Raw genomic sequence first — 20,243 nt, forward strand, 5'->3', positions numbered from 1 at the left:
GGCTTTGGTTCCTAGCCATTAAAAGTATTTTGAAAGTTCTGTTTAAAAATTTAAGAGACTTAGAATCACTGGGCATGTTTTGGTTGGGAAGGTAGTAAAAAAAAAAAAAGAATTTTTTTCTTTCTGGGTGAAAACCTACATACATATTTATGAAAGAAGTTCCCACCTGTAAGGATTAACTTCAGAATAAAGTTGGTGAGTATTTGAAATCCTACTCAATCAATGCTAAGTATTGAGGAGGCAAAGAAGAATTGGACAATATCTTTTCAAAAGGAAGTTTACAAGTTAGTAAGGAAAAACGACAGGAAGAGAACACAGCTTGTGGAGAGAACAAGAGCACAAGAGCACACTTTTGGCATATTCCAAGAAGAGTGAATGCAATTAGTAGTCTGGTTTGACAAGAAAAAATGCTACTAAGGGAGGATGTGATTAGAGGTAAGCAGATTTACCATCCACAAAGGAAAAAACTTGTAACCTGGCATTATACACAAAATAAACTCCACATAAATAAGAATGTAAATGTAAAAGGCAAAATACTGTATGTTGAAAATAAAATACAGAAGCCTATGTCCGTAACTTTGGTTGTCAGAGGATTTCACAAAACATTATATAAAAAATATAAATGTTAATGGGAAAATTTGATAGATATGACAATGTTATAATTTAAAAACTATATAACTAAGCAAAGATAAGGCATAAAGTTGGAAAATACAGATGATGCATGAACAATAAAGGTGCTAGGGGCACCAACTCCCTGTGCAGTTGAAAATCCATGTATAACTTTGATACCTCAAAACCTTTACTAATAGTCAAGTATTTACTAGAAGCTTTATCAATAATATAAACATCCAATTAACACATATTTTGTATGTCATATGTATTATATACTGTATCTTGTAATAAAATAAGCTAGAGAAATTTTTAATTGTCCTAAAATCTCCACAAAATTTTGCAATATATATGTGAATCAAAGCAATTCAAACCCATGTTGTTCAAGGGTTAACTGTATTTACAAAATACAGAATTTTAAAAGTATTCTTAGCTAGAATATACAAACAACTAAAATCATGTAAGACAGGACAACCAATCGAAAAATGGGGAAAGAACATGAAAAGATAAACCAAACCTGCACTAGTCACCAAAGCAAGTTAAAACAAGATAATACATCACATGCATCAGATTGTCAAAATGTAAATCTTGATAAAAATAATTAAAAGATGTAGAAAAATCGGTTCTCTAACACTGCTAGAACTGTAAATTATTACAACAATTTCCGAGAGCAATTAGGCAATATCTTGTAAAAGTAAGGATTCACATATTCTATGACCCAGCACTTTTCAGAAACAGGTACATACCCTAAAGAAAGGCTTGCATGTGTGAACAAAGAAATATACACAAGTATGTTCTTTGCAGCACTTTTTTGTAACAGTGAAATATTAAATACAATGTAAATGGCCATCAATAAGAAAATGGATAAATAAATTGTAACATTAATAGACTACTAGGAAGCAAGAAAATGAATGAATTGGAGCTGCTTATCAACAGAGAAATTCCTATTAACAAAAGGTAACAGAGATAAGTCTCTAATAAGAAATAACAGAGATAAATTATGCTTGGGTCTAGAGGATAACGTCAAAGGTCTGAGCCAGAATCTCTCCACACATCTTTAAAATATATATATGCTACATATATATATATGAGTAGTACAAATAAAATAACACGATTCATAACTTTAATAATACTAAGAGACAGATGATACCACAACCATGAAATTACCAGAAAATTAATAAGTACCAGATTGCAACAAAGATTCTGCCACTGCTATAAGACTCTGGAGGCTGAGAGTAGGAGAGGCAAGGCTTTCAAAGAATCTTTGAAAAAGAGAAAAGGGACTGAATGATTAAACAACACATATGCAAAATGAAGCCCTGAGAGAAAATGCCAAACATAAAGTGCCAAAATTCTGAACATAGCCTAGGTCTTGGTAGGTTTTACCACTGGCTATTAGGAAGGGGCTTGAATATGAAGGAGGGCCGAGGTGCAGCTTCAGCTAATTACTGCTTCTGAGGGAGAATCAACCACATTGACAAGGGGATAGTGTCCCTTAAAGACATGACAGTGAAGGGAAAGAAGGAAATAACAGGGGAAATACAGGATCCTATAGAAACAGAAGAGAAGTAAGTCAGGCCAGCCACCCCACCTCACCCATACATATGTATAATTGCCACCGCTATAAACATTATTTATCAAAAGAATTGCACTTCATAATACTGACACAATAAAATATTTCTACTAGGAAAGTGTCCACAAAAGGCTCATTAAAAAAAAAAATCAAACCAACACAGTACAAAACTACTCTGAGAAAAAAACAGAAAAAATAACCTGTAACATTTAACCTAATGAAATTTCTTCCTCAAAAAAAAACCCCAAACTGGAAGACAAAGCTCCAAACTAAAATTAAATATCCTCAGAAAACATTACGTATGTGTATTTGCGTGTAAGCTTCAAATGTAGATTCAAGTTACAAAACCTAAGAACAGAAATGGACAAAAATGAAAAGAATGCTACAAGAATTGATCAAGTCAAGCAAAAAAAACAAAGGAAATGACAAAACCATCTAAGAAATGAAAAACAAATTACCACTGTCTAAGGTAGAAAAGATTCAAGGGCAGTTTTAATAAAGATCACTGAGGGAAAAACAAGAAAAACAACCAAGGAAATGAAAGTGATGTAAGTAAAACACATCCAGGACTCCTTAAAATGGAAGACAGGCAAAGATTCAACATATGTATTACTGGAGTCCTGGAAGAAAAAGTAAAGAAAGCAATGGAACAGGACAAATATTTACAATGATATATAAGAGAACTTTCTGTAAATAAGATATAAATGGTAAAGTTAACCTGGAGTGATCAACTTTGAGACTTATCCTAGTAGAATTATTGTATATTAAGGAAAAGTAATATCATGAAGGCTACCAAGCAAAATAATCAATTTACTTATAAGGGTTAGAATACTAAGATGATCAACATCATCCACCACATCAACAAAAAGGGCAAAAATCACATGATCATCTCATAGATGCTGAAAAAGCATTCGACAAAATTCAACATCCATTTATAATAAAAACTCTCAACAAGATGGGTAGAGAGGGCAAGTATCTCAACATAATAAAGGCCATATATGACAATCCCACAGCCAACATCATACTTAACAGCGAGAGGCTGAAAGCTTTTCCTCTAAGATCAGGAACAAGATAGGATGCCCACTCTCCCCACTGTTATTCAACATAGTACTGGAGGTCCTAGCCACAGCAATCAGACAAAACAAAGAAATACAAGGCATCCAGACTGGTAAAGAAGAAGTCAAACTGTCACTATTTGCAGATGACATGATATTGTACATAAAAAACCCTAAAGACTCCATTCCAAAACTACTAGAACAAATACCTGAATTCAGCAAAGTTGCAGGATACAAAATTAACACACAGAAATCTGTGGCATTCTTACACACTAATGATGAACTAGCAGAGAGAGAAATCAGGAAAACAATTCCATTCACAATTGCATCAAAAAGAATAAAATACCTAGGAATAAACCTAACCAAGGAAGTGAAAGACCTATACCCTGAAAACTACAAGACACTCTTAAGAGAAATTAAAGAGGACACTAACAAATGGAAACTCATCCCATGCTCTTGGCTAGGAAGAACTAATATTGTCAAAATGGCCATCCTGTTTAAAACAATCTACAGATTCAATACAATCCCTATCAAAACATCAACAGCATTTTTCACCGAAATGGAACAAATAGTTTTAAAATTCATATGGAACCACAAAAGACCCCAAATAGTCAAAGCAATCCTGAAAAGGAAGAATAAAGCAGAGGGGATCTTACTTGCCAACTTCAAGCTCTACTACAAAGCCACAGTAATCAAGACAATTTGGTACTGGCACAAAAACAGACCCACAGACCAGTGGAACAGAATAGAGAGTCCAGATATTAACCCAATCATATATAGTCAATTAATATATGATAAAGGAGCCATGGATATACAATGGGGAAATGACAGCCTCTTCAACAACTGGTGTTGGCAAAACTGGACAGCTACATGTAAGAGAATGAAACTGGATCATGGTCTAACCCCATATACAAAAGTAAATTTGAAATGGATTAAAGACCTGAATGTAACTCATGAAACCATAAAACTCTTAGAAAAAACATAGGCAAAAATCTCTTGGACATAAACATGAGCAACTTCTTCATGAACATATCTCCCTAGGAAAGGAAAACAAAAGCAAAAATGAACAAGTGGGACTATATCAAGCTGAAAAGCTTTTGTACAGCAAAGGACACCACCAATAGAACAAAAAGGCATCCTGCAGAATGGGAGAATATATTCATAAACAACAGATCCGATAAATGGTTGACATCAAAAATATATAAAGAGCTCACCCACTTCAACAAACAAAAAGGAAATAATCAAATTAAAAAATGGGCACAGGATCTGAACAGACACTTCTCCAAAGAAGAAATTCAGATGGTCAATAGGCACATGAAAAGATGCTCCACATCACTAGTCATCAGAGAAATGCAAATTAAAACCACAATGAGATATCACCTAACACCAGTAAGAATCACCACCATACAAAAGACAAACAACAACAAATGTTGGCGAGGTTGTGGAGAAAGGGGAACCCTCCTGCACTGCTGGTGAGAATATAAAATAGTTCAACCATTGTGGAAAGCAGTATGGAGGTTTCTCAAAAAACTCAAAATAGAAATCCATTTGACCCAGGAATTCCACTCCTAGGAATTTACCCTAAGAGTGCAGCAGCCCAGTTTGAAAAAGACAGATGCACCCCTATGTTTATCACAGCACTATTTACAATAGCCAAGAAATGGAAGCAACCTAAGTGTCCATCAGTAGATGAATGGATAAAGAAGATGTGGGGCATATACACAATAGAATATTATTCAGCCATAAGAAGAAAACAAATCCTACCATTTGCAACAACGTGGATGGAGCTAGAGGGTATTATGCTCAGTGAAATAAGCCAGGCGGAGAAACACAAATACCAAATGATTTCTTTCACTCATCTGTGGAGTGTAAGAACAAAGAAAAAAACTGAAGGAGCGAAACAGCAGCAGACTCATAGAACCCCAAAATGGACTAACAGTTACCAAAGGAAGGGAGGGGATAAGGCGGGGGAGAAAGGGGGCACTCTGATTAGCATGTATAATGTGGGATGGGGCATGGGGAGGGCTGTACAACACAGAGAAGACAAGTAGTGATTCTACAGCATCTTACTACGCTGATAGACAGTGACTGTAGTGGGGTGTGTGGGGGGTACTTGGTGATGGGGGTGTCTAGAAAACAATGTTCCTCATATAATTGTAGATTCACGATACTAAAAATATTAACAATAATAATAATAAAGAAATGTAAGAAAAAAACTATACTAAGATGGCCTTACACTTTTCAAGGGAACGGTGGATCATGATTTCAAGAAAAATTTAAGTCTTAGGATTCTACATATGGTTGAGCTATTCTTCAAGTATGAGGGCTGTAGAAACACAGATTTGAATGTAACAGGGAATAATTGTTTTCACATGCCCTTCCTGGAAAACTAACTAGAAGATGAACTTCATCCCAATACAAGATGACTAAGAAAATTGATCAAAATAATTGACAAGTGAGCATTTAATATATTTAAAGGTAGCACTAACACTAAAATAAGTATAGGTACATGGGTCAGAGAATAGAATATAAACATCAGGTGTTCCGTCAAGTAGAAAGAATGTAAGTAAAAAAAAAAGAAAGGGAGAGAAGAAGAGAAAACTAAAATGAGGTCATTTATAGTGTAGAGCTAATAGGTGAGAGTCAAAAGGTGCCTTTTCAAAACTGACCAACCAGATAGAAAAAGAAATAATGGGCATGATAAAAGTTAAAAATATGCAAGCACACCTTGTTTTATTGTGCTTTGCTGATAACTGCATTTTTTACAAATTGAATGTTTGTGGCAACCCTGTGTCAAGCAAGCCTACAGATGCCATTTTTCCAATAACATTTACTCAGTTTGTGTCTTGGTATTATATTTTGGTATTTCTCACAGCATTTCAAACTTTCTAATCATTATTATATTTCTTAGGGTGATCCATGATCAATGATTATGATTTGCTGAAAGCTCAGATAACAGCATGTTGTAGCAATAAAGTATTTTTAATTAAGGCACATAGTTTCTTTTCACGTAATGCTTCTGTAGTTAACAGATACAGTATAGTGTAAACATAACTTTTATATGCACTAGGAGAGCAAAAAATCTCACTTGCCTTGCTTTATTGTGATACTCCCTTTATTTTGTGGTTTAGAAACAAATGCACAATATCTCCAAGGTATGCCTGTACCTACACATATAGGTATAAGATAGAAGATCCTAGCTCATACAGAGATACTACTGGGGAAAAGAAATCAGTGAGCCTTTCTGTAGTTAACGTAGTACTGGTGAAAAGATTGGAAAATATCAAGTACATGGTTAGATTTTCTCATGGGACATGAGCTGAGTTCTGGCATGGTAGCAGAAGCTAGAGAAGATTGAATAGGAAACGCGGAGTGAAGCATTCAATTGTCTTGCACAGCTTTGGAGACAAAGTCCCATTAGAGGAAGGGAGCCTGCAACAAACACACACCAGGTCTCTTCCTGAAGACATCTGCCAAATTTTAAGCCTGCAAAGGATAGGAACTAAGTTAAAAATCTGCAAAAGACAGAACTTTCAAGGCTGAGAAAATAGAGGAAAGTCAGGCTATCAATCAAAAGCCCAAGCAGACCAATCTTGAAGAATGAGGACGAACAAGAGATGGACTGAACAAATCTGCCACCCAGCTCGAGATCTGATTGGACTGACTGACAGAAGAAAGAAAGAATTATTGCTGATGAAAGATATTACCTGGACCTTCTATAGATAAATATAATGTCCAACATACAATAAAATATTTCTAACAATATGAATAAGCAGAAATATGTAATAGTAATCTTAAAAGAAAAATTAAATGGAAGACCCATATATGATCCTGGTACCACAATTAGAAGATAAGGCTTTTATTTTAAGCAAAATATGATTAATTTTAAATAAAGCAGAGAAAAAGATGTGCAAAATGGATGAGAAATTTACAGCAGAGAATTGGAATCTATAAAAAATAATTTTAAAATTCTAATGTGTCTAAAGGATAATGTCCCCTTGTTTTGTATAATACTTTTTTTTACATGAACTTATTTATTTATTTATTTATTTATTTATTTTTCTTTTTTTTTTTTTGAGAGGGCATCTCTCATATTTATTGATCAAATGGTTGTTAACAACAATAAAATTCTGTATAGGGGGCTCAATGCTCAATGAACAATCATTAATCCACCCAAGCCTAATTCTTGTCAGTCTCCAATCTTCTGAAGCATAATGAACAAGTTCTTACATGGTGAACAAATTCTTACATAGTGAATAAATTCTTACATGGTGAACAGTACAAGGGCAGTCATCACAGAAACTTTCAGTTTTGATCACACATTATGAACTATAAATAATCAGGTCAAATATGAATATTCGTGTGATTTTTATACTTGATTTATATGTGAATCCCACATTTCTCCCTTATTATTATTATTATTATTATTATTATTTTTATTTTTTAATAAAATGCTGAAGTGGTAGGTAGATGCAAGATAAAGGTAGAAAACATACTTTAGTGTTGTAAGAGAGCAAATGTAGATGATCAGGTGTGTGCCTGTAGACTGTTAATCCAAGCTAGACAAGGGCAATAAAACATCCACGGATGCAGAAGATTTCTCTCAAAACAGGGGGGGTGAGGTTCTAAGCCTCACCTCTGTTGATCCCCAATTTCTCACCTGATGGCCCCCCTGCGACTGTGCCTGTCTTAGGTTGTTCCTCCCTTGAGGAATCTTCCCCATCTCTGGCTAAGCAGTCATCTTCCGGGGCCATACAGGGAAATGTAAAGTTGGTAAGTGAGAGAGAAGCAATATTGTTTGAAAAGATTAGCTTTTTACTTCTTTGCAGATTTATCTTTAAGATAAATCTTTACCACTTGGAAGAATTATGATACTCGGTAAATTCGATATGAGGCACGAATTCTATTTAAGGGTTGTAATTAGGAAGGAAGAAGAAAAGCTATAGAAGTAGCAGACAGAAGAAAACATGGGAAGATTGATTATATCTTTGACATGTCTTCTTGTAGAGAAACATAAGCATGTACAGGTTTTAAACTACTAATTAAATTGTGCACACACATTAATATAATATGAATACAGTTACATAACCAAAAAAGACCTATAATTACCAACCTTCTCCAGTGAAACCAGGAAAACCTGTTAGGCATCCTAGGCATTTGTGAAAATTTATCTATGATATGATGGATATTGTCCAACTGAACTTGAACAGTCTGAGAGAAATCAGACAAGTTAAAACAACCCATTCCTGGGAACTGTTCACATCCCATATGTTCTTTTAACAGTAGATAGTCTGTAGTTGTAAGATTTTGGAGCGCTACAACTTGCACTTCTCCTAATTCTTTGTTGAATTCCGACAGTATGGATCCAGTCAAATTTGTTGTTTTACTGTATACACCGGCCAGCTTAGATATCTCCTTCTTCATTCCCATGGCAACTCCAGGAACCATGGGATGAATGCAGCTACAACTGTAGCAGCGCCTGGATCTTTGATGAGGTTTTTTGATGATCATCTTCTGGTATGACTCTTGAAGAGAGTGCTGATGTTGGAAGTTCTTCTTCATATCGTATCTTAGTTCATTTTCTGGGTAGCCCGATTAGGCTTTGATCTTCTGTATAAACACATACAGACCCTTTGCCCACACTTTGATATGCCCCTTATATCATTGTGTAGAACTCATTGGAGGTCACCACACAGGAACTGCTTTTTTTTTTTTTATCATTAATCAACACTTACATGAAGAATATTATGTTTACCAGGCTATCCCCTATACCAGGTACCCCCATAAACCCCTTTACAGTCACTGTCCATCAGCCTAGCAATATGTATTAGAATCACTACTTGTCTTCTCTGTGTTGTACAGCCCTCCCCTTTCTCCCCCCCATTATGCATGCTAATCGTAATACCCCTCCTTCTTCTTTGCCCCCCTTATCCCTCCCTAACCACCCATCCTCCCCAGTCCCTTTCCCTTTGGTACCTGTTAGTACATTCTTGGGTTCTGTGATTCTGCTGCTGTTTTGTACCCTCAGTTTTTCCTTTGTTCTTATACTCCACAGATGAGTGAAATCATTTGGTATTTCTCTTTCTCCGCTTGGCTTATTTCACTGAGCATAATACCCTCCAGCTCGATCCATGTTGCTGCAAATGGTGGGATATGCCCTCTTCTTATGCTGAGTAGTATTCCATTGTGTATATGTACCACATCTTCTTTATCCATTCATCTACCAATGGGCATTTAGGTTGCTTCCAATCCTTGGCTATTGTAAATACTGCTGCGATAAACATAGGGGTGCATCTGTCTTTTTCAAACTTGATTGCTGCGTTCTTAGGGTAAATTCTTCACAGTGGAATTCCTGGGTCAAATGGTATTTCTATTTTGAGTTTTTTGATGAACCTCCATACTGCTTTCCACAATGGTTGAACTAATTTACATTCCCACTAGCAGTGTTTGAGGGTTCCCCTTTCTACACAACCTCACCATTTGCTGTTGTTTGTCTTTTGGATGGCAGCCATCATAACTGGTGTGAGGTGATAGCTCATTGTGGTTTTAATTTGCATTTCTCTGATAATTAGTGATGTGGAGCATCTTTTCATGTGTCTGTTGGCCATCTGTATATCTTTTTTGGAGAACTGTCTGTTCAGTTCCTCTGCCCATATTTTAATTGGATTATTTGTTTTTTGTTTGTTGAGGTGGGTGAGCTCTTTATATATTTTGGACATCAAGCCTTTATTGGATCTGTCATTTACAAATATATTCTCCCATACTATAGGGTACCTTTTTGTTCTATTGATGGTGTATTTTGCTGTACAGAAGCTTTTCAGCTTAATATAGTCCCACTTGTTCATTTTTGCTGTTGTTTTCCTTGCCCAGGGAGATATGTTCAAGAAGAGGTCACTCATGTTTATGTCTAAGAGGTTTTTTGCCTATGTTTTTTTCCAAGAGTTTAATGGTTTCATGACTTACATTCAGGTCTTTGATCCATTTTGAATTTATTTTTCTACATGGGGTTAGACAATGGTCCAGTTCATTCTCCCACATGTAGCTGTCCAGTTTTGCCAGCACCATCTGTTGAAGAGACTGTCGTTTCGCCATTGTATGTCCATGGCTCCCTTATCAAATATTAATTGACCATATATGTTTGGGTTAATGTCTGGAGTCTCTAGTCTGTTCCACTGGTCTGTGGCTCTGTTCTTGTGCTGTACCAAATTGTCTTGATCACTATGGCTTTGTAGTAGAGCTTGAAGTTGGGGAGTGAGATCCCCCCCACTTTATTCTTCTTTCTCAGGATTGCTTTGGCTATTCGGGGTCTTTGGTGTTGCCATATGAATTTTTGAACTATTTGTTCCAGCTCATTGAAGAATGTTGTTGGTAATTTGATAGGGATTGCATCAAATCTGTATATTGCTTTGGGCAGGATAGCCATTTTGACGATATTAATTCTTTCTAGCCACAAGCACGGGATGAGTTTCCATTTGTTAGTGTCCCCTTTAATTTCTCTTAAGAGTGCCTTGTAGTTTTCAGGGTATAGGTCTTTCACTTCTTTGGTTAGGCTTATTCCTAGGTATTTTATTCTTTTTGATGCAATTGTGAATGGAGTTGTTTTCCTGATTTCTCATTCTATTGGTTCATTGTTAGTGTATAGGAAAGCCACAGATTTCTGTGTGTTAATTTTGTATCCAGCAACTTTGCTGTATTCCGATATCAGTTCTAGTAGTTTTGGAGTGGAATCTTTAGGGTTTTTTATATACAATATCATGTCATCTGCAAATAGTGACAGTTTAACTTCTTCTTTACCAATCTGGATTCCTTGTATTTCTTTGTTTTGCCTGGTTGCCATGGCTAGGACCTCCAGTACTATGTTAAATAACAGTGGGGAGAGTGGGCATCCCTGTCTTGTTCCTGATCTCAGAGGAAAAGCTTTCAGCTTCTCACTGTTCAGTATAATGTTGGCTGTGGGTTTATGATATATGGCCTTTATTATGTTGAGGTACTTGCCCTCTATACCCATTTTGCTGAGAGTTTTTATCATGAATGGATGTTGAATTTTGTCAAATGCTTTTTCAGCATCTATGGAGATGATCATGTGGTTTTTGTCTTTCTTTTTGTTGATGTGGTCGATGATGCTGATGGATTTTCGAATGTTGTACCATCCTTGCATCCCTGGGATGAATCCCACTTGGTCATGGTGTACAATCCTTTTGATGTATTTTTGAATTCGGTTCGCTAATATTTTGTTGACTATTTTTGCATCTATGTTCATCAGGGATATTGGTCTGTAGTTTTCTTTTTTGGTGCGGTCTTTGCCTGGTTTTGGTATTAAGGTGATGTTGGCTTCATAGAATGAGTTTGGGAGTATTCCCTCCTCTTCTATTTTTTGGAAAACTTTAAGAAGAATGGGTATTATGTCTTCCCTGTATGTCTGATAAAATTCCAGGTAAATCCATCTGGCCCGGGGGTTTTGTTCTTTGGTAGTTTTTTGATTACTGCTTCAATTTCGTTGCTGGTAATTGGTCTGTTTAGATTTTCAGTTTCTTTCTGGGTCAGTCTTGGAAGGTTGTATTTTTCTAGGAAGTTATCCATTTCTCCTAGGTTTCCCAGCTTGTTAGCATATAGGTTTTCATAGTACTCTCTAATATTTCTTTGTATTTCTGTTGGGTCCGCCATGATTTTTCCTTTCTCTTTTCTGATTCTGTTGATTTCTGTTCACTCTCTTGTCCTCTTAATAAGTCTGGTTAGAGGCTTATCAGTTTTGTTTATTTTCTCAAAGAACCAGCTCTTGGTTTCATTGATTTATGCTATTGTTTTATTCTTCTCAATTTTGTTTATTTCTTCTCTGATCTTCATTATGTCCATCCTTCTGCTGACCTTAGGCCTCATTTTTCTTCTTTTTCCAATTTCGATAATTGTGACATTAGACCATTCATTTGGTATTGTTCTTCCTTCTTTACATATGACTGGATTGCTATATACTTTCCTCTTAAGACTGCTTTTGCTGTGTCCCACAGTAGTTGAGGCTTAGTGTTGTCATTGTCATTTGTTTCCATATATTGCTGGATCTCCATTTTGATTTGGTCATTGATCCATTGATTATTTAGGAACATGTTGTTAAGCCTCCATGTGTTTGTGAGCCTTTTTGCTTTCTTTGTACAGTTTATTTCTAGTTTTATGCCTTTGTAGTCTGAAAGGTTGGTTGGTAGGATTTCAATCTTTTGGAATTTACTGAGGCTCTTTTCCTGGCCTAGTATGTGGTCTATTCTGGAGAATATTCCATGTGCACATGAGAAGAATGTGTATCCTGTTGCTTTTGGATATAGAGTTCTGTAGATGTCTATTAGGTCGATCTGTTCTAGTGTGTTGTTCAGTGCCTCTGTGTCCTTACTTATTTTCTGTCTGGTGGATCTGTCCTTTGGAGTGAGTGGTGTGTTGAAGTCTCCTAGAATGAATGCATTGCATTCTATTTCCTCCTTTAGTTCTGTTAGTATTTGTTTCAGGTATGTTGGTGCTCCTGTATTGGGTGCACATACATTTGTAATAGTTATATCCTCTTGTTGGACTGAGCCCTTTATCATTATGTAATGTCCTTCTTTGTCTTTTGTTACTTTCTTTATTTTGAAGTCTGTTTTGTCTGATACCAGAATTGCAACACCTGTTTTCTTCTCTCTTTAGTTTGCATGAAATATCTTTGTGCATCCCTTGACTTTAAGTCTGTGCATGTCTTTGGGTTTGAGGTGAGTCTCTTGTAAGCAGCATATGGATGGATCTTGCTTTTTTATCCGTTCTATTTCTCTGTGTCTTTTGATTGGTGCATTCAGTCCATTTACATTTATGGTGATTATTGAAAGGTATGTACTTATTGCCATTGCAGGCTTTAAGTTTGTGGTTACCAAAGGTTCAGGGTTAGTTCCTTTACTATCTTACTGTCTAACTTAACTTGCTTGTTGAGATATTATAAACATGGTCTGATGATTCTTTATTTCTCTCCCTTCTTATTCCTCCTCCTCCCTTCTTCATATGTTGGGTGTTTTGTTCTGTGCTCTTTTTAGGAGTGCTCCCATCTAGAGCAGTCCCTGTAAGATGCCCTGTAGACGTGGTTTGTGGGAGGCAAATTCCCTCAACTTTTGCTTGCCTGGGAATTGTTTAATCCCTCCTTCATATTTAAATGATAATCGTGCTGGATACAGTAGTCTTGGTTCGAGGCCCTTCTGTTTCATTGCATTAAGTATATCATGCCATTCTCTTCTGGCCTGTAGAGTTTCTATTGAGAAGTCTGATGATAGCCTGATGGGTTTTCCTTTGTAGGTGACCTTTTTTTTTCTCTCTGGCTGCCTTTAATACTTTGCCCTTGTCTTTGATCTTTGCCATTTTAATTATTATGTGTCTTGGAGTTGCCCTCCTTGGATCCCTTGTCATGGGAGTTCTGTGGACCTCTGTGGTCTGAGAGGCCATTGACTCCCCTAGTTTGGGAAAGTTTTCAGCAATTATTTCTTCAAAAACACTTTCTATCTCTTTTTCTTTCTCTTCTTCTTCTGGTACCCCTATAATGCGGATATTCTTCCATTTCGATTGGTCACTCAGCTCTCTTAGAATTCTTTCATTCCTGGAGATCCTTTTATCTCTCTCTGCATCAGCTTCTCTGCATTCCTGTTCTCTGTTTTCTAGTCCATTAGTGGTCTCTTGCATCTCGTTCATTCTGTTTTGAAGTCCTTCCAGAGCTTGTTTTATTTCTGTATTCTCCTTCCTTAGTTCTTGCATATTTCTCTGCAAGTCCATCAGGATGGTTATGACTTTTGTTTTGAATTCTTTTTCAGGAAGACTGGTTAAATCTATCTCCCCAGGTTCCTTCTCAGGGGAAGATGTAGCAGATGCCGAAGCTGTCTGGGTTAGTCTTGTCTGGATCAAATTTTTTTGCCTCCTCATGTTGACAGGTGCTATTGACTGTCAGCTGGGAGGGTCAAACTTTCCTCTTGCTACTAGCCTTTCTTTACTGGGACAACTGCAACCCCTAGTGGCTTGTGTTGGCCAATTGTGTGTAGACTGGGTCTTCGTGTCTTGCCCGGCTGGTATGAAGGAAGCTCCCTTGCTGAGGGTGTGGCCAGCCTCAGGCTGCTTCTCTACTTTGGCAGGGTCCCAGAGGGGTAATGGATGGGGGGATGTTTGGCTGTTTACCTCCATGAGGGGTCTCAGAGCTGTTGCCCAGGGGGTTAGTGTGCCTTGGTTTCCCTGGAATTTCCAGCTTTTGGACTGTGACCTGGGTTGTTTCCGTCCAGCTGTTGCGTCCCTTTCCCTTTAAGACTTTCAAAAAGCACTCACTTTTCTTTGTCACAGGGGCATCAGCTTCAGGACCTGCTCACCGGTCCTGCTGCCCTGTTTCCCTAGTATCAAGGACCCCATGCATGCACTGTCTCTGCTCTGGTCCGGATGTCTAGGGCTGGGTGTTCAGCAGTCCTGGGCTCCTTCTCCCTCCCTGCTCCGACTCCTCTCCTCCCACTGGGAGCTGGGGTGAGGGGCGCTCGGGTTCCGCCAGGCTGGGGCTTGTATCTTAACTCTTTCACCAGGCGCTGGGCTCTCGCACATGTGGATGTAGTCTGGCTGTTGTCTTGTGTCTTCTGGTCTCTCTTTTAGGATTAGTTGTATTAGTTGCATTTTCAAAAATATATGTTTTTGGGAGGAGATTCCCACTGTCCTACTCACGCCGCCATCTTGGCTCTGCCTGTGTATAATAGTTTTAACTGCAAGACCTTACACTAACAGATGATCCCATTTTACTAGTATACTAGTTCCTGAGATTGTATGTTCTATAAGTGAGCTAACAAAAACAGCTGGACAAAAGCCTTGGTAAGTTTAATGAAGCATAATGCAAAAAAGAAAAAATTTTAAGTGGACAGTTAGAGTGACACATTAAGAAAGAAAAAATCAGGAGGCAAAACAATGTGACATACATCCAAATCACCATTGGAATGTCAAAGAATAAAACAAAAACTGCCCAAGCTAATAAACAAGTAAACAAGTAAGTAAAAATGATACCTTGTCCTTCCCACTGTGCTGGTATTTAGATACAAGTTTCCAGAATGACTTTTCCCCTCAGATCTGTTTAGAGACCATTTGAAGTAATAAAATTTATTATTAATAGCTTGTTTTTCTTAAATAATTCTACTAGTACTATTACATCTGACTGGGCCTAGGATATACTTTTTCCCTCCTTTAAAAAGGACAACCGTTATTCCCTTTAAGTATAGATGTGTTAGTTAACTGGATATCCCGTCCTAATTTTAAACCATTACTTACCAAAGATAATTCATGTCTGTTTCTTAAGCCAGTGTTTTACCTAAGAGTGAGGACAGGATTTTTACACTGACCACTTTTACATTCTTTATTGCCTCTAGAGAAAACCACCAGCAAAAACACTTGACCCCACATATTTGCAGGCCATTTGCTGCTATTAGAATACCACCATCACCAAAGCAGAGTCCTGGGTGCTGTTCGCGTATACGCTGTAACATATAGATGTCTAATCATCAACTGTCTGCAGATCATTCATGGCTTATCTAGCAGCAGAAGGCTGTCTGGCTGCACCCTAGAATTTGCCTAGCCTCCTCTGTACTACCCTGTTTAGATGTTTACTTCCGTTCTTCTGCCCTGTTCTTCATAAGCCCTGAAATCCAGGAAGATCCAGTGATGTAGAAAGGAACACTCCAGTATTAGTCCTTGGGTATGACTGGGAAGTGGCAAAAAGCACTATCATTACAACTGTTCTGGTCTTTAGTTCAAATATGGTTTGAGGAGATCTCAGATGACTCATCTCTTCAAAGGGATAGATAGAGCAATCCACTAAGTGAGGTCTACTAAGGAGCTCACAGGTCCCTTGAGGAAGAGGAGGAAGAAGGTGGGAAGGAGGGGATAACTGAGTAAAGTTAGGAACATTATCAATGGGACATACATGCAGAAGTCCAATCAAGTCATTCTTTATGCATCTATTTCCATTTAGTGAAACCAGTTAGGTTTAGTACAACAGGATCTACCTTTATGGGGAAAGGCAATCATAAAAGGAAAACCTCTTCTCTGGTAGCTTCCTAGGCAGGACTCTACTGACTGAAGAGAGGACCCAAAGGCTTAGGAGAACCACCAACTAGAAGAACTACAACCTTGTTGAGCTAGTTTTAGCTGGTTCTCCTTGGTTCACAGGAGAGTGGAGAGTAGAGGGAGCTGGTAAGAGCAAACATAAGAGTTTTCTCTCATGACCCTACTGAGAAGGTGAAATAAACCATCCTAGAGCTTAGATGAGAGAAGAGGAAGTGGCTGAAATCTGGTGATAGAGTCTCCACTCTGTAAATTCTGATGAATACTGGAATGTTTGAAACCAAGTCACAAAAGTCAAAAAGGGGCATTTCCTTGGAAGTCTTTCCCTCATTATGGCATCCCCTAGGTAGCAGGAAATTAATGTAGGAAATGTACGTAAGAGAACAAAAGGCTTAAAAGCAGTTGAAAAGGAAAAACAAAATTTTAATTTGAAAATATACATAGTTTAATGCAAAATAAAAGAAACAATAAGGATTCAAATGATTTAAAAACTCCAGATTAAAAATAAAAGTGTAAGACTATAATTAAAACTCCAAGAATAAAGTAAAGAGTTATCACCAAACTACCCTACCCTATTTCCATGTTTTTAAGGAGGGTGAATCATCCTGGGAGAAATATTTTGTTTTGCTAAGGGAAAGAGGTAGTTATGGATCTAGAGAAATCCCAAGGAACCTGTGATGGGATGTGATAAGGGAAGAGGGAGAAAGAGAGGAAAGAGAGGGTGTGACCACAAGTCCAATTGCACACCCAAGGCAGTGAGTTGTGATGGGAAAGTGCTTGAGAAACCAAAGGAAAGACTGGGAGACACCATTAACAGGAGGGTTTATTGGGACTTAATGCACAGGTAGTCCAGGAGGTTGCACACCACCAGCATGAAAAGGGAGGAGACTGCTTATATGGGCAGAGGAGAAGGAGACTATGTACCCTGTTAGAAAGGATTATTCATGTGCCACTAGGGCCCCAAGGAACAACACCTTGGTCAGAAGGATCTGCTTCCGAATAAGATGTTTGCATAGTTAAGGCGGGCTTGGATGTGACCAACCCCAGGCCATTAACATACTGCATACCTAGCACACCACTGAAGGAGGGAGTCACGTGGACACATGGGTATTCTGAGACAAAAGCTTGCAAGTGGGCAGTGCTTGTCCCCACAGAGAGGAAGGGGAGGGAAAGGAAGGAAGAAAAAACTTTGGCAAAAGACAAAAGATTGTTAAAAGGCACGCTGAGTTTTTTCTAGGTGACCTGCAATTTAGCCCTCTTTTCCATTTCGCATGAAAGCTTTAGTAGAAGTGTATAGTATTTTTTAATGCCTGTGTGTGTGTGTACTGTGTGTATGTGTGCTGGATGTGAAATTTGTTTCAACACGGTGACTTTGATAGGGCAGAGTCTGGTTACATATTTGTATCTGTATAAAACATTCATGTACAGACCAATATCCCTGATGAATGTAGATGCAAAAATACTCAATAAAATATTAGCAAACCAAATTCAAAAATATATCAAAAGGATCATACACCATGACCAAGTGGGATTCATCCCAGGGATGCAAGGATGGTACAACATACGAAAATCCATCAACATCATCGACCACATCAACAAAAAGAAAGACAAAAACCACATGATCATCTCCATAGATGCTGAAAAAGCATTTGACAAAATTCAACATCCATTCATGATAAAAACTCTCAGCAAAATGGGTATAGAGGGCAAGTACCTCAACATAATAAAGGCCATATATCATAAACCCACAGCCAACATTATACTGAACAGTGAGAAGCTGAAAGCTTTTCCTCTGAGATCAGGAACAAGACAGGGATGCCCACTCTCCCCACTGTTATTTAACATAGTACTGGAGGTCCTAGCCATGGCAACCAGGCAAAACAAAGAAATACAAGAAATCCAGATTGGTAAAGAAGAAGTTAAACTGTCACTATTTGCAGATGACATGATATTGTATATAAAAAACCCTAAAGATTCCACTCCAAAACTACTAGAACTGATATCGGAATACAGCAAAGTTGCTGGATACAAAATTAACACACAGAAATCTGTGGCTTTCCTATACACTAACAATGAACCAATAGAATGAGAAATCAGGAAAACAACTCCATTCACAATTGCATCAAAAAGAATAAAATACCTAGGAATAAGCCTAACCAAAGAAGTGAAAGACCTATACCCTGAAAACTACAAGGCACTCTTAAGAGAAATTAAAGGGGACACTAACAAATGGAAACTCATCCCGTGCTTGTGGCTAGAAAGAATTAATATCGTCAAAATGGCTATCCTGCCCAAAGCAATATACAGATTTGATGCAATCCCTATCAAATTACCAACAACATTCTTCAATGAGCTGGAACAAATAGTTCAAAAATTCATATGGCAACACCAAAGACCCCGAATAGCCAAAGCAATCCTGAGAAAGAAGAATAAAGTGGGGGGGATCTCACTCCCCAACTTTAAGCTCTACTACAAAGCCATAGTGATCAAGACAATTTGGTACAGCACAAGAACAGAGCCACAGACCAGTGGAACAGACTAGAGACTCCAGACATTAACCCAAACATATATGGTCAATTAATATTTGATAAGGGAGCCATGGACATACAATGGCGAAACGACAGTCTCTTCAACAGATGGTGCTGGCAAAACTGGACAGCTACATGTGGGAGAATGAACTGGACCATTGTCTAACCCCATGTAGAAAAATAAATTCAAAATGGATCAAAGACCTGAATGTAAGTCATGAAACCATTAAACTCTTGGAAAAAAACATAGGCAAAAACCTCTTAGACATAAACATGAGTGACCTCTTCTTGAACATATCTCCCTGGGCAAGGAAAACAACAGCAAAAATGAACAAGTGGGACTATATTAAGCTGAAAAGCTTCTGTACAGCAAAATACACCATCAATAGAACAAAAAGGTACCCTATAGTATGGGAGAATATATTTGTAAATGACAGATCCAATAAAGGCTTGATGTCCAAAATATATAAAGAGCTCACCCACCTCAACAAACAAAAAACAAATAATCCAATTAAAATATGGGCAGAGGAACTTAAAATATGGGCAGAGGAACTGAACAGACAGTTCTCCAAAAAAGATATACAGATGGCCAACAGACACATGAAAAGATGCTCCACATCACTAATTATCAGAGAAATGCAAATTAAAACCACAATGAGCTATCACCTCACACCAGTTATGATGGCTGCCATCCAAAAGACAAACAACAGCAAATGGTGAGGTTGTGTAGAAAGGGGAACCCTCAAACACTGCTAGTGGGAATGTAAATTAGTTCAACCATTGTGGAAAGTAGTATGGAGGTTCCTCAAAACGCTCAAAATAGACTTACCGTTTGACCCAGGAATTCCACTCCTAGGAATTTACCCTAAGAATGTAACACTCAAGTTTGAAAAAGGCAGATGCACCCCTATGTTTATTGCAGCACTATGTACAATAGCCAAGAATTGGAAGCAACCTAAGTGTCCATCAGTAGATGAATGGATAAAGAAGATGTGGTACATATACACATTGGAATACTACTCAGCCATAAGAAGAAAACAAATCCTACCATTTGCAACAACATGGATGGAGCTAGAGGGTATTATGCTCAGTGAAATAAGCCAAGCAGAGAAAGAGAAATACCAAATGATTTCACTCATCTGTGGACTATAAGAACAAAGGAAAAACTGAAGGAACAAAACAGCAGTGGAATCACAGAACCCAAGAATGGACTAACAGCAGTTCCTGCATGGTGATCTCCAATAAGTTCTTCACAATGGTATAAATGGCATATCAAAGTGTGGGCAAAGGGTTTGTTTGTGTTTACACAGAGGATCAAAGCCTAATTTGGCTACCCAGAAAACAAATTAAGATATGATATGAAGAACTTGCAACATCAACATTCTCTGGAAGAGTCATACC

At 37.7% G+C, this 20,243-nt stretch overlaps 1 protein-coding gene across 1 annotated transcript in view; it reads right to left on the minus strand.

Moving 5' to 3' along the window:
- The window catches only part of TTPA (alpha tocopherol transfer protein), a 46,723-nt gene that overhangs the window by 793 nt on the left and 25,687 nt on the right, over positions 1-20,243 (minus strand). The gene's annotated exons all lie outside the window — the stretch shown is intronic.

Source organism: Manis javanica, chromosome 2 (assembly GCF_040802235.1).
Source record: "Manis javanica isolate MJ-LG chromosome 2, MJ_LKY, whole genome shotgun sequence".
Classification (NCBI taxonomy): Eukaryota; Metazoa; Chordata; class Mammalia; order Pholidota; family Manidae; genus Manis; species Manis javanica.